The sequence below is a fragment of the Lygodium microphyllum genome, chromosome 5 (genome assembly GCF_053477565.2).
Source record: "Lygodium microphyllum isolate KBCC chromosome 5, Lygodium_microphyllum_v1.1.10, whole genome shotgun sequence".
Taxonomy (NCBI): Eukaryota; Viridiplantae; Streptophyta; class Polypodiopsida; order Schizaeales; family Lygodiaceae; genus Lygodium; species Lygodium microphyllum.
The window spans coordinates 86674729-86685913 of NC_141139.1; positions in this window are offsets into that span (position 1 = coordinate 86674729).

The window sequence follows — 11185 nt, forward strand, 5'->3', positions numbered from 1 at the left end:
AATCTTTCATTGCTTGCATTGCTTTTGACAAAATTGTTAAATAAAGGTATTGTGTATCATTGGTCTGATAATAAGCAAAGGTCTTTTGATTTATTGAAATAGGCTTTAACTCCTACCTCTGTTTTGCAAATACCTAACTTTAATAGACCATTCTTCCTAGTAGTCACTAATGCTAGTGGATCTGGAATAGAAGTTGTCATTATACAAGATTCACATCCCATAGCCTATTCTAGCTGCAAACTTAAACCAACTGAACTCAAGTATTCTATGTATGATAAGGAATTGCTAGCTGTAGTACAAGATTTACATCAATGGAAACACTATTTAATGGGATCTGAATTCATTTTCAAAACAGACCAACAAAGTATCAAACATCTCCTTAGTCAGCCACAAATCTCTGACCGTCATATTAAATGGGCTACTTTAATTCAAAGCTTTCATCCACTTATCCAATATCAACCTAGAAAAGAGAATGTTGTTGCCGATGCCTTAAGTAGAAGACCAAGTATCCATAATATCTCCGTTATATCTTTTGATTCCCTTATCCCTATGAAAGATACCTATGATTAAGACTCCAATTTTCAAGCTGATTGGAATAAATTAGTTGCAAATAACTGGATTCCAATAGATTCATTGTCTTATTCTAAAGGATTTATGTTTTATGAGAAAAGGTTGTATGTAACTGTTACATTTAGATCATTTGTGTTGCACAAAATTCATTTTCCTCCATATCAAGGCCATAGAGGTATTATTTCTACTTTGCATACATTGGTTGAAGATTTTTATTGGTCACAGATGGAATCTGATATTTCTAACTTTGTATCTGAGTGTTTAATTTGTCAAAGTGTTAAGCGACACCATGGTAAGTAATATGGTTTGTTAATGCCTTTACCTGAACGACCATGGAAACATATTTCAATGGATTTTATTACTAGTTTTCCTAACACCCAAGCTAATCATGATATGATTTGGACTATTGTAGATCGATTTAGCAAACAAGCATATTTCATTCCTTGCAAGAAAACATTAACTACATCTCAAGGTGCACAACTATTTTTGAAAACTGTTTTCACTAACCATGGTTTACCAAAATTTATTATTTTTTATCATGATTCTAGATTTTGCAATAATTTTTGGACTACTTTGTTTGCTAATTTAGGTACAAAGATTGATTTCTTATCTACATTTCATCTTGAAATAAATGGGCAAACAGAAGCTACTAGCAGTACAATTTTAGATCTATTGCATGCATACACAATTTAAAAATCACAAACATGGGATACACGCTTGCATGTACTTCAGTTTACATACAATAATACACCACATACAGCTACACAAAAAGCACATTTTCAAATCATTTATGGACATAGATTGCCTACACCTATTACATCATTGTTAAACAAAGTTAACACTATTGATGATATTGCCAATATGCATGCTACTATTTGTGCTGAAGTTAAAGACATGATTGCCAAAGCCCAGCAATCATATACAAAACAAGCTAACAAGAAAAGAAAGCTATGAGTTTCAAAATTGATGATTATGTTTGGTTATGCATTGAAAAGAGAAGATTATAAAGTGTTGAGAAACACCCTGTTGTTAAGTTATCCCCTAGATTTTATGGACCTTTCAAGATCATTCACAAAATCAATGACAATACATTCAAATTAGAACTACCCCAACACTGGAAAATTCACAATACTTTCCATATCAATTTGTTACGACCTTTTAGAGGCCAATTACCTATTCATTGTGTTTATGAAAACCCTCCTTTGTTAGAAGAAGAAACTGAAATCCTTGAACCTGAAACTATTCTAGACATTGATTTTATGACCACTAGAACTGGTCGTCGATACTCTAGATATTTGGTTAAGTTTAAAAATCATCTTATTGAAGAGGCCCAATGGATACATGCCTGCGATCTAAGTGCTTACCCCTCACTACTCGCTCCACATTGAGCTAATAGGACTATGATGCCAGGAGGCATATTCCACAGTGGATTCCATCAGACCACAGTGGATTCTATGAGTTTTCATTCCACGGTGGATTCCGTGAGATTTTGCAGTGGATTATGTAAAACTATATTTATTTTACGGTGCTTGTACATAAGGTGGATTCCTTGTGTGAGAAGTTGGACGAGGATGCACGTCCTTTTCAGGTGTCATGTTAATTTAATTTGCACGTGGGTGACTCCACAATGGGTGATTCTGCAAAATACATATTTAAATTAATGGACATTTATGAGTTTAGAGTGCACTCATATTAAATTAAGGTTAGGACAGAGCTCCAACCTATTTACTTATTTTGTAGCTAAAGACTGCTAGGTATTCACTTTTGTTAGTTTAATTTTATTATTTTCTAACAATTGTGAATGCTTCAGTTGATGTGTAGAGTTCTTTATTCTTGGGGACCTTCCAGTGCTCGCTACGTGCGCATCCAACATCCGACTTGCACACCAACAATGTTTATGTTGTTGATCCTTTCCTCTCTACAAAAGAAAATTCAAACGCAATTGATTTCTTTTTGTAAGAGATTAATCCTAATCAACTCCAATTTGTTATCATTTTCTATCATGAGGGGTATATTCTTGTCCACTTAATTCTTATGCAGAGATTAGTTTTACTTATTGCATTGATATTATGCTCAAATATATTTTAATGTGTAGTTCATACTAGAGCACATCAATTTTGGACCTCAAACTTAGGAAAATTTTCCTTATCAATTCTCTCAATGGTTTCCATGAGGATGTTAGACTCTAAATATGAATTGAATTTTCTTCTACTAGTGGTCTGTTCCAAGTGAACTTCTAATGACTATCATAAGCATATTGAACAAGTTTTTAAAAAGATTATTTTTTGCCCTTGAGGACAAATTTCTAGTGCTAAAATTTTTTCCCCTGAGGAAAAACTTCTAGTGCTAAAAAGGGATAAAGAGATATTTACAACCTGCAAGTCCCTTGCCAGCGTGACACCTTGTGGATGGAGGGTAATTGCAACTTCATGGAGGTTTCTTCAAGTAAAGTTCATGCTTAAAAATAAATCAATAATTGCAAGTAAGTTTCAAGTTTCTAAGCATTATAGAAATATATTTCTATAATTCTTTATATATTTCATCTTATTTTTGCAATAGAGTCAAGGTTTATCCAAGAAATTAGTTGCAATAAAGAAGGTAGCTAATGCAATGAAGCCAATTGCAACCAAGAAACTAATTGTGATATTCCGAATTTATTTTCAATCTTCGAGACTTCTCACAATTAGACTTGAAGAATTCTAGAACATTAAATATAGAAGAAGTCTCGAACAAAAATAGTCCAAAGTTCATAACTGGACCCAGGTTGATAGGGATTGTAGCCATACTTCACGGAAGTCACCACACGAACGCAAGACATGAGCCATAAGTCACAATTGACCAAACCCACATGGCAAAGCAAGGCAAGTTTAAAAGCTTTAAGATTTAAATCTTAAAGCTTTATGAAAAAAAAGAAGACGATTAAGAGGAAGATGATGGCCCCAAAGAAGAAAGTTATGTAGGTCGCAGAGGCAGACGCTACCAATAACACTGCGGACATGGCCACTACAAAATGGAATGACGAGTATTGGGATTACAAATGAAGTTACAAACACCATCAACCAAGCACTCATCATGGATCCCCATGTACTATAAAGGCAACTAGCAAGCCATCATCCCATGAATTGGCAACAAAAAGCTACATTCGTAAAATAGGATTTTATTTATTTCTTGCATATAATCTTTTAAAGGAATTCTTAACCACAAATTCCAAGGGGTACTTTGGGTTTGTACAAGATGTACCAAGGAGAGTACAAGGAAGGTATTGTATCCCTAAGACTTAATATTTTGATTTGTATTTATCTAACAAAACCTTTGATAGATAAACACGAGCGCTAATTCTCGATATATAAAAGATCTTGGGATGAAATTGTCAAAATAATAATTTTTGTAATAAAACTAACCAATATCTTTTTTTAATCACAGGCAAGGACCCACGAAACTCCATTGAGAAAAGTCCACCAAGGGAGTTATTCTTTTTAAAAAAATTCTTGATTAGATTTAGTCCAAAAACTAGATCCCGAGAAGGGAAAATCCGAGAAGACTATTAGAAGGTATTGCCACTTACACTAAGTTTTACCTTGATATTATTATTTTTGGAAAGAAAGATTCATCTTGGAAATAAATTTGTTAAAAGTTTATGTATAATGCATTCGAAATAAGATGTTCGTGATTGTAAGTTCGATACTAATCTTTCCTAAAATCATCATGCTAAAAGATAGATGATTGCGTATAGATTGTCGGGACTAAGCAATATTCCGAGGAGCACAGAATGCCAAGACTGAGATAGTGTTCTTGATGGCGCTAGACTCCCCAAGGCCAACGTGAATAAAACCTACTCTAAGGGGTTTTCTTTTTTGTTTCACGAGTGTTAGTGAGTATAGACCAATCATGACGCGAAAGGTATTGTCATAGGGAACTCTAGTCGATAGGAGGAGGTGAGGATACTAGGGAGTCTGGTGATAAACTCCTTAGGCTCTTACAAACTGCCAAAACTGCCCTTCCAATTCCACATAGTATCCTGGAAGTTCAAATAGTAGTTTAGGAACTAAACTTGGAAAGAATAATACCTTTGGGTTGACATCATTCTAGTTAAAATAGAAAACATTGAAAAAAGTTAAATTTTCTTAAATAAACTATTGAGAAGGGATCAATTTACTCTATTTTTGTGTCGTGAATTAAAGGCATGTAATGAATTTGTATCAGGAGATAACTCAAATAAGCTACTTTTACATGTTGAATCTAAGGTGGTAGGTAATTAGGAAACTAAAAATACTCTCTCGAGGGAAGTGGAAGGATGGACCCCTGACAGATCCAGACCTATGGTTGGGTGGTCTCAACAAGCCGAGAGCTTTCTTAAGAAGGAATAAAAATCATATTTTTGATGGACCATTAGAGATTAGAAAGCTGGACTTGCATCACTTTAGAACCATGGGTAGGAGGGATCAAAGTGCCACACTCCCGTTCTCTTTGAACCTAGCACAACGCAAGCCCATTTCAATCAACAATTTTTATAAGGGATGGAAACTTGAGCCACTGATAAGAATCAACTGTTAATAGTTGATTTGACAAAAAATACTCAGGTCCATCCTTGTGGAAACGGTCAAAACTTCTACTGCGGGGTAGACTCAAGTGAGCCTAGTTAGCAAACTCTAAGGGTTTTTCATCAAAATCCCGAACGACGTTTTCTAGAACATCTCTTGATGGGCTACTAAGAATGTACCGCCGAGGAAGAAGCTTAAGCCGACACATTACAGGTGGTATTAGAGCACACATTGATATAGGACATGACAGAAGTAAATAAAACTAGTTATAATTATGACATAAAATATCTTTTCCTTAAGTGGTGAAAATCTTCTCTTATTAATATATGTTCTTGATTTCTGACAGAAAGACAAACCTTGGGAACAATTCTTGATTTTCCAAGTTATGTTTATGTCAGCAATACACTCCTCTAGTTTCAACTAGAGAAACTACATGATGCAAAATATTAGATCGGATATACAATCCTTGACCCTTGTATTACAAAGACAATGGATGTTAAGCAAAGGGTATTGTTACATTGATGGAAACCATCTTGCTTACCTCCAAAATAATTTAAAGAGGCTAAGGTGGATGGAAACCCTTGAGGTTGCCAAGATTTATCTCTTCTATGATGTCAAAGTAAACTCAAATATGTTCACTAGAGGACGAAAAGTCAAATTAAATTGATACATTTATGAGGAGGTTACAAAGGTTATACCAGCTGATCGAATCATGGTTGTAGGATGCTTCAATTGCTGCAACTACAAGAAAGATGAATGACCCGATCTTCACTTAAAATATAGATTTTTGGATATTCATTCTTAGAATCCTAATTACTATGCAATGGATGTATCGCATTGCCATGCTTAGATTGTGGTAAAAAAGCATTTTCCAAGAATAGTATGAGCTCCCAAACTACTCAAATATTGTACTTCCTTCCTATTAATGTAAAGAATTATTTTTGTCCACTCGTTTGTCTCCTTAATAATCAGGAGTAGTGGGAAGATATTATCCGTTTGACGATTTTTTTAAAATTAAAATTAAAACTCTCTTTTGAGTGTAAACCCTAATCATTATCAGAAGGCCAAGTAGTACATAATTCCCTTCCTAAATTAATGAGGTAGATTAAGCAAGTAAACATATTTTTTGAATATGGTTGGAGAGAAAATTGATCATTAAAATTGCATAATTTCCCAGAACGTCACCCCGAATCTCAATATTACAGAAGCTTAAGAGAAGAAATTTCTTATCAAGCAGTACAAGCCACCAGAGCTTGATGGTAAAGATAGGGACATTCCAACTAAAGCAGAAACATTCATAGAATCTATGGAAGACTATTTCATTGCTGTAGGGACATCATTGTCAAATCAAGCCATGATCACTAAACTAAAACTTAGAGGAGATTCTTGTCTTTGGTGGAAACAGTGGTGCAAGGTCCAAAGAGCGTCCGAAAGCGCTATCACTTGTTGGGACAAGATTTAGGATATTGTGTGTGGGAGATATCTTCCACCCACATATTAAGCCCAAAAGATGAATGAGTTCTTCAATCTAAAGCATTTAAGCCTAAGCCAACCTAAGCCTAGAAGCTTACTACTCTAAATTTGTAACACTTCTAAAATATGCTCCTACAATGGATGTTTCACAACAAGTATCCAAATTTTGCAATGGTCTAAATCTGCCCTTGAATACGTGCCTTGAATCAATGAGACCATCGGATTTACAAGATGCATTGATTCGAGCAGCTTCAATAGTTTAGGAGATCCAACAAAAGCCAAGAAATGCAAAAATTTAGAATAGAAACAGTCAAAATAGAGGCAACTTCCAAGGTTATTCAAAAAGAGCCCAATGGCAGTACCAACCAAACAGGATGAAGAAAGGCAAATCAAATACAATGGGAAACTTTGTACTTATAGGAAAGAGCAATGAGACTTCAAGGTGCTTCTATTGCAAGAACTAGGACATTTCAAGAGGCAGTGCCCGAAACATCCACCAAGGTCAATTTTGTGGGCAAAGTCAAGATGCCAGGGGAAAGGTTGCTAGAATAAACCTAAAAGAGGTCAATAATGATAAAGATCCTACAATGGAATCCAATATGGAAAGAGCCAAAGTCCACACCACTCTCAATAAGAAGGGTCCAAATCGCCAATTCTTAGTAATTCAAATACCAACAAATTATCAAGGTAAACCCTTTCGAAATTTAATTGACTGTGGAAGTACCCACTCTTTCGTATCACCAAAATGTGCAAAAAGACTAGGCATAAACACTACTCTTGCACCTAGTTTGCTTATGGAGTTAGCAAACGGCAAAGAAGTTCTATCAACACAACAAACTAGCAATGTAGAATTTAGCTTGGGTGGCAATTCTTCCAAAATGAGCTTCCGAATTATGAACCTTGGGGCTTATGAACATCTTCTAGGTATGGAATTGGGTAATTCCAAATAATCCTGATATCCATTGCAGAAAGGATCAAATCACATTTCAAAACTCAAAGGGAGAATAAGTAACCACTCAAGGAGAAGTAGGGAACCCTAAGGTTCAGCTGGATGAAGCTTCCCAAATAGTAAAAGGACTAAATAAAGGATTACTTATCTATCTAATTAAACTCAACAAGGCCAAGTAGGATAGTGAAGCCAAGGATCAACCATCTTGGCTAAAAGAATATGCGGATATTTTTCCAAAAGATGTGATAGAGCTTCCACCAAGGAAAGTAGATCATGAAATTCAACTCATTCCAAGTGCTGCTCTGTCTGCCAAATGGCCCTATGTCTCCAAGAATACCGATCTCTAGCCATTGTGAATGTCAATTTGTAAAGCCATTGAGATAAAAGAATAACTCAAGCAGCTATTAGACCATCCGGCCAAGTAATTCAAGTAATTCACTTTTGGGAGCCCTGGTACTATTTTAGAAAAAGAAAGATGGAACACTCCGCCTTTGTATCAATTACCATGGATTAAACGAGGTGATAGTGAATAACAAATATCCAATCCCCAGGATAGATGAGTTGCTTGACCGACTCCAAGGAGCAAAGGTTTTTTCAAAGATCAATCTCAGATCAAGCTATTATCAAATAAGAATTAGGGAGGAATATCTCCCTAAAACTTAAAAGTAACACAAGATACGGTCATTATGAGTTTATTGTGATGTCATTTGGATTAACAAATGCTCATGTCACCTTCAAAAGTTTGATGCAATACATTTTTTGACCCTACCTTGACGACTTCATCCTCATCTTCTTTGATGATATCTTAACATATTCCAAGAATGAAGAAGACCATGGACTAGAGCTACGAATAGTTCTTGAAACAATGAGAGCCCACAAACGGTATGCTAAAAAGAAGAAATGTGCCTTCTTCAAAAAGCAGATTGAATATTTAGGATTCATAGTATCGGCAGATGGCATTTCAGTGGATCCTGCCAAGGTCCAAGATGTACAAGATTGGCCATCCCCAACGAGGGTTAAGGAAGTGTGAAGCTTTCTAGGGCTAAACGGGTTGGTATAGAGTCTTCATTAAAGACTATATCTCAATCACCGTTGTCATGTTGCTACGCATCCGAGGTGTGGAATCCACCAAAAAGTTTGTGTGTGTGACATTCGTGTTTTGTGTATACCTAGTCATTGTGTTTGCATTTTGTTTTGTGTGTGGCTTGCATGTTTGTGTGTGTATGAACCCTAGCTTTCCTGTAAGTGTGTTTCCAGTTATCGTCTCAAAACTGTGTGTGTGCTCGGACTTTGTTCCATTGTAAATAATATTATCTGTGTGCATTTATCTCTGCGAGTGTGTGAATGAATGCTTGTGCGTGTGTGCGTGTCAAAAATATTGAAAGAAAACCAATACCAAGGAAGATTGTTGAAGTTGTCAAAGCGGTACAAGAATTCTGGATCTAAGATAAGAAAAAATACAAGAATGCCCTATAAGTGGATGACTAGGGACTGCTAGAGGACACATCTGGAATAGACCTGAAGCTCATGGTTTGGAGACATACATGCTTCATGTGTTGGAGTTCAACATCGAGCCTAGAGAAGACTCTTCACCCTGTTTATCCTAAGAAGGAAGCCTCTTGATGGATGAACATGAGAGTTCATGTCTGATGGAAGTGTGTATGATTATCTTCACAATCAGCGAGGTGTCTTCAAACTGCCAACCCTTCTTCGAGTAGCTATTGATGTATCCAAGGGGATGGACTATTTGCAATGTAGCTATTGATGTATCCAAAGGGATGGACTATTTGCACCAGAGCAACATTATATATAGAGATTTGGAGGCTACAAAAAGCTTAGCTATGAAAAGCTTTTGGGAAAAAAGCAAAAAAAAAACGGTCGTCAGGCAGGAGAGACATTGTCGATGGGAGGAACAGCACACTTTCTTGGAGGATCGTGGATTGATCATAGCTCTCGTAGCAACTAACATATGGTTGTTTAGATCTGCACAGTGAGATCTAAACAACCATATGTTAGTTGCTATAGTGTTTTGATGTGAAACGGAGCAAGGTTCAAACCGGATGCTGAGGGAGACCAAATGGCTGGGTCCTTAACTAGCAACAAACTAGCAAGCTAAATTGAACTCGGGTGGACTTTAGTCTACATGTCACAAACACCGTAGGGAATATCATCAATTAGCGATTCAACTCCTTCATAGCTCTAAATGTGTTGCATCAAGATCTCGCTCCAGTCGACATGTACATATGAAGACATACCAACATTAAAGCAGGGAGATAGAATCACAAGGGAAGCATTGGACCGCAGTGGCGTGGACAGAGAAGTTAGGACTGAGGAAACCCTTTGTTGATAACTCAACCATAGAGTGGGGAATTCAAAGAGAGCCAGTTGTTATACAGGAGTACCGTGACATAATTGGACTTACCTTGGTGGTGATAATGATGCAAAAAAGGAGAGTACATAGAAGCTATAACAAGAAGTTTGAGTCTTCGTATCAATGTAATTGATTACTAGAGCTGAGCAGAAGAAACTTTAACTTGGATGTAATAGACATTTACTTTATTCACAATCCAGAGATTCGGCTCTTGTTTGTCCCTTTAAAAGGTGATGATGCAAAGATGCAAGGACAGCAGACCAGGTGCCTTCTGTTTCTGAGAACTAGATGCAGCTTGTCTTCGCACGGCTACTCCAGGAACGAAGCTGAAGAAGGAGTAGAGATAGAGAAATAGAAGAGATATCTTCCATTATCATCAATCATGGAAAAGGCTAATGAAACACTGCTACCTACTATGTATAGAGAAATTGGCCTAGAACTTGCAGCAAGGCCTTCCCCCTGGGCATTTAGAGTAATTCTTGAGCTTGAGATACGAGCTTGAGAGTTGAATTTTCAACTTGAGATTGGGCAGCATAAACCTAGTGGGCTGTTAAAATTTGATTTCATCTTGTATTTTGTAAACATCTTGGCAGTAATAAAATTATTACTTGGCATCATATTCGTCTTGATTATTTGCTTTGCTTGATCTTCCGTCTTGGAATTTCTCAAGGAACTTTGTGGTCGCGACTTTGTTTTCGAAAGCCCTGCGACATCTTTGGTGAACCCGATGTGAAAGCGTCACATTTAAAAATTTTCAAGATGGGAGATACTTCAGCATCAACTTCAGCCCCTTCTACGATTCCTACTTTGTCCTCTACTTCGACTCCATCATCGACTTCTGTTTCAAGTACTTCTACAGATGATTTAAAGCAGATTTTGCAGAACATGTCTATGTATATGCAGCTTCAAAATCATCACACAAAATTGTATATGCAGCAGCAGCTGTAGTTACATCAACAACAGTTGTCTCAGCAAAGGCAACTACATTCGGAGCAAGAGAATGCAATCAACGCAACTAAGGAGATTGAAGCAGTTGAAAATGAAAAGAAGCTATTCGATGGTCGTAATGTATCGGCTTATTTGAAGTCGTATGAGATTAAGATGGGATTTTTTGGAGTACCAACAAGACTTATGAGCAAATCTTTTCTTCGCCTTGTCACACCCGCCTTGAGGGTAAAAGTGACTGATCTTTTCCTTCAAAATTCACATTGGCAAGATTTTAAGAAGGCCCTGAAAGAGGAGTATTTTCTTGAGGACTTTGGGATGGCCACACAGCGGTCA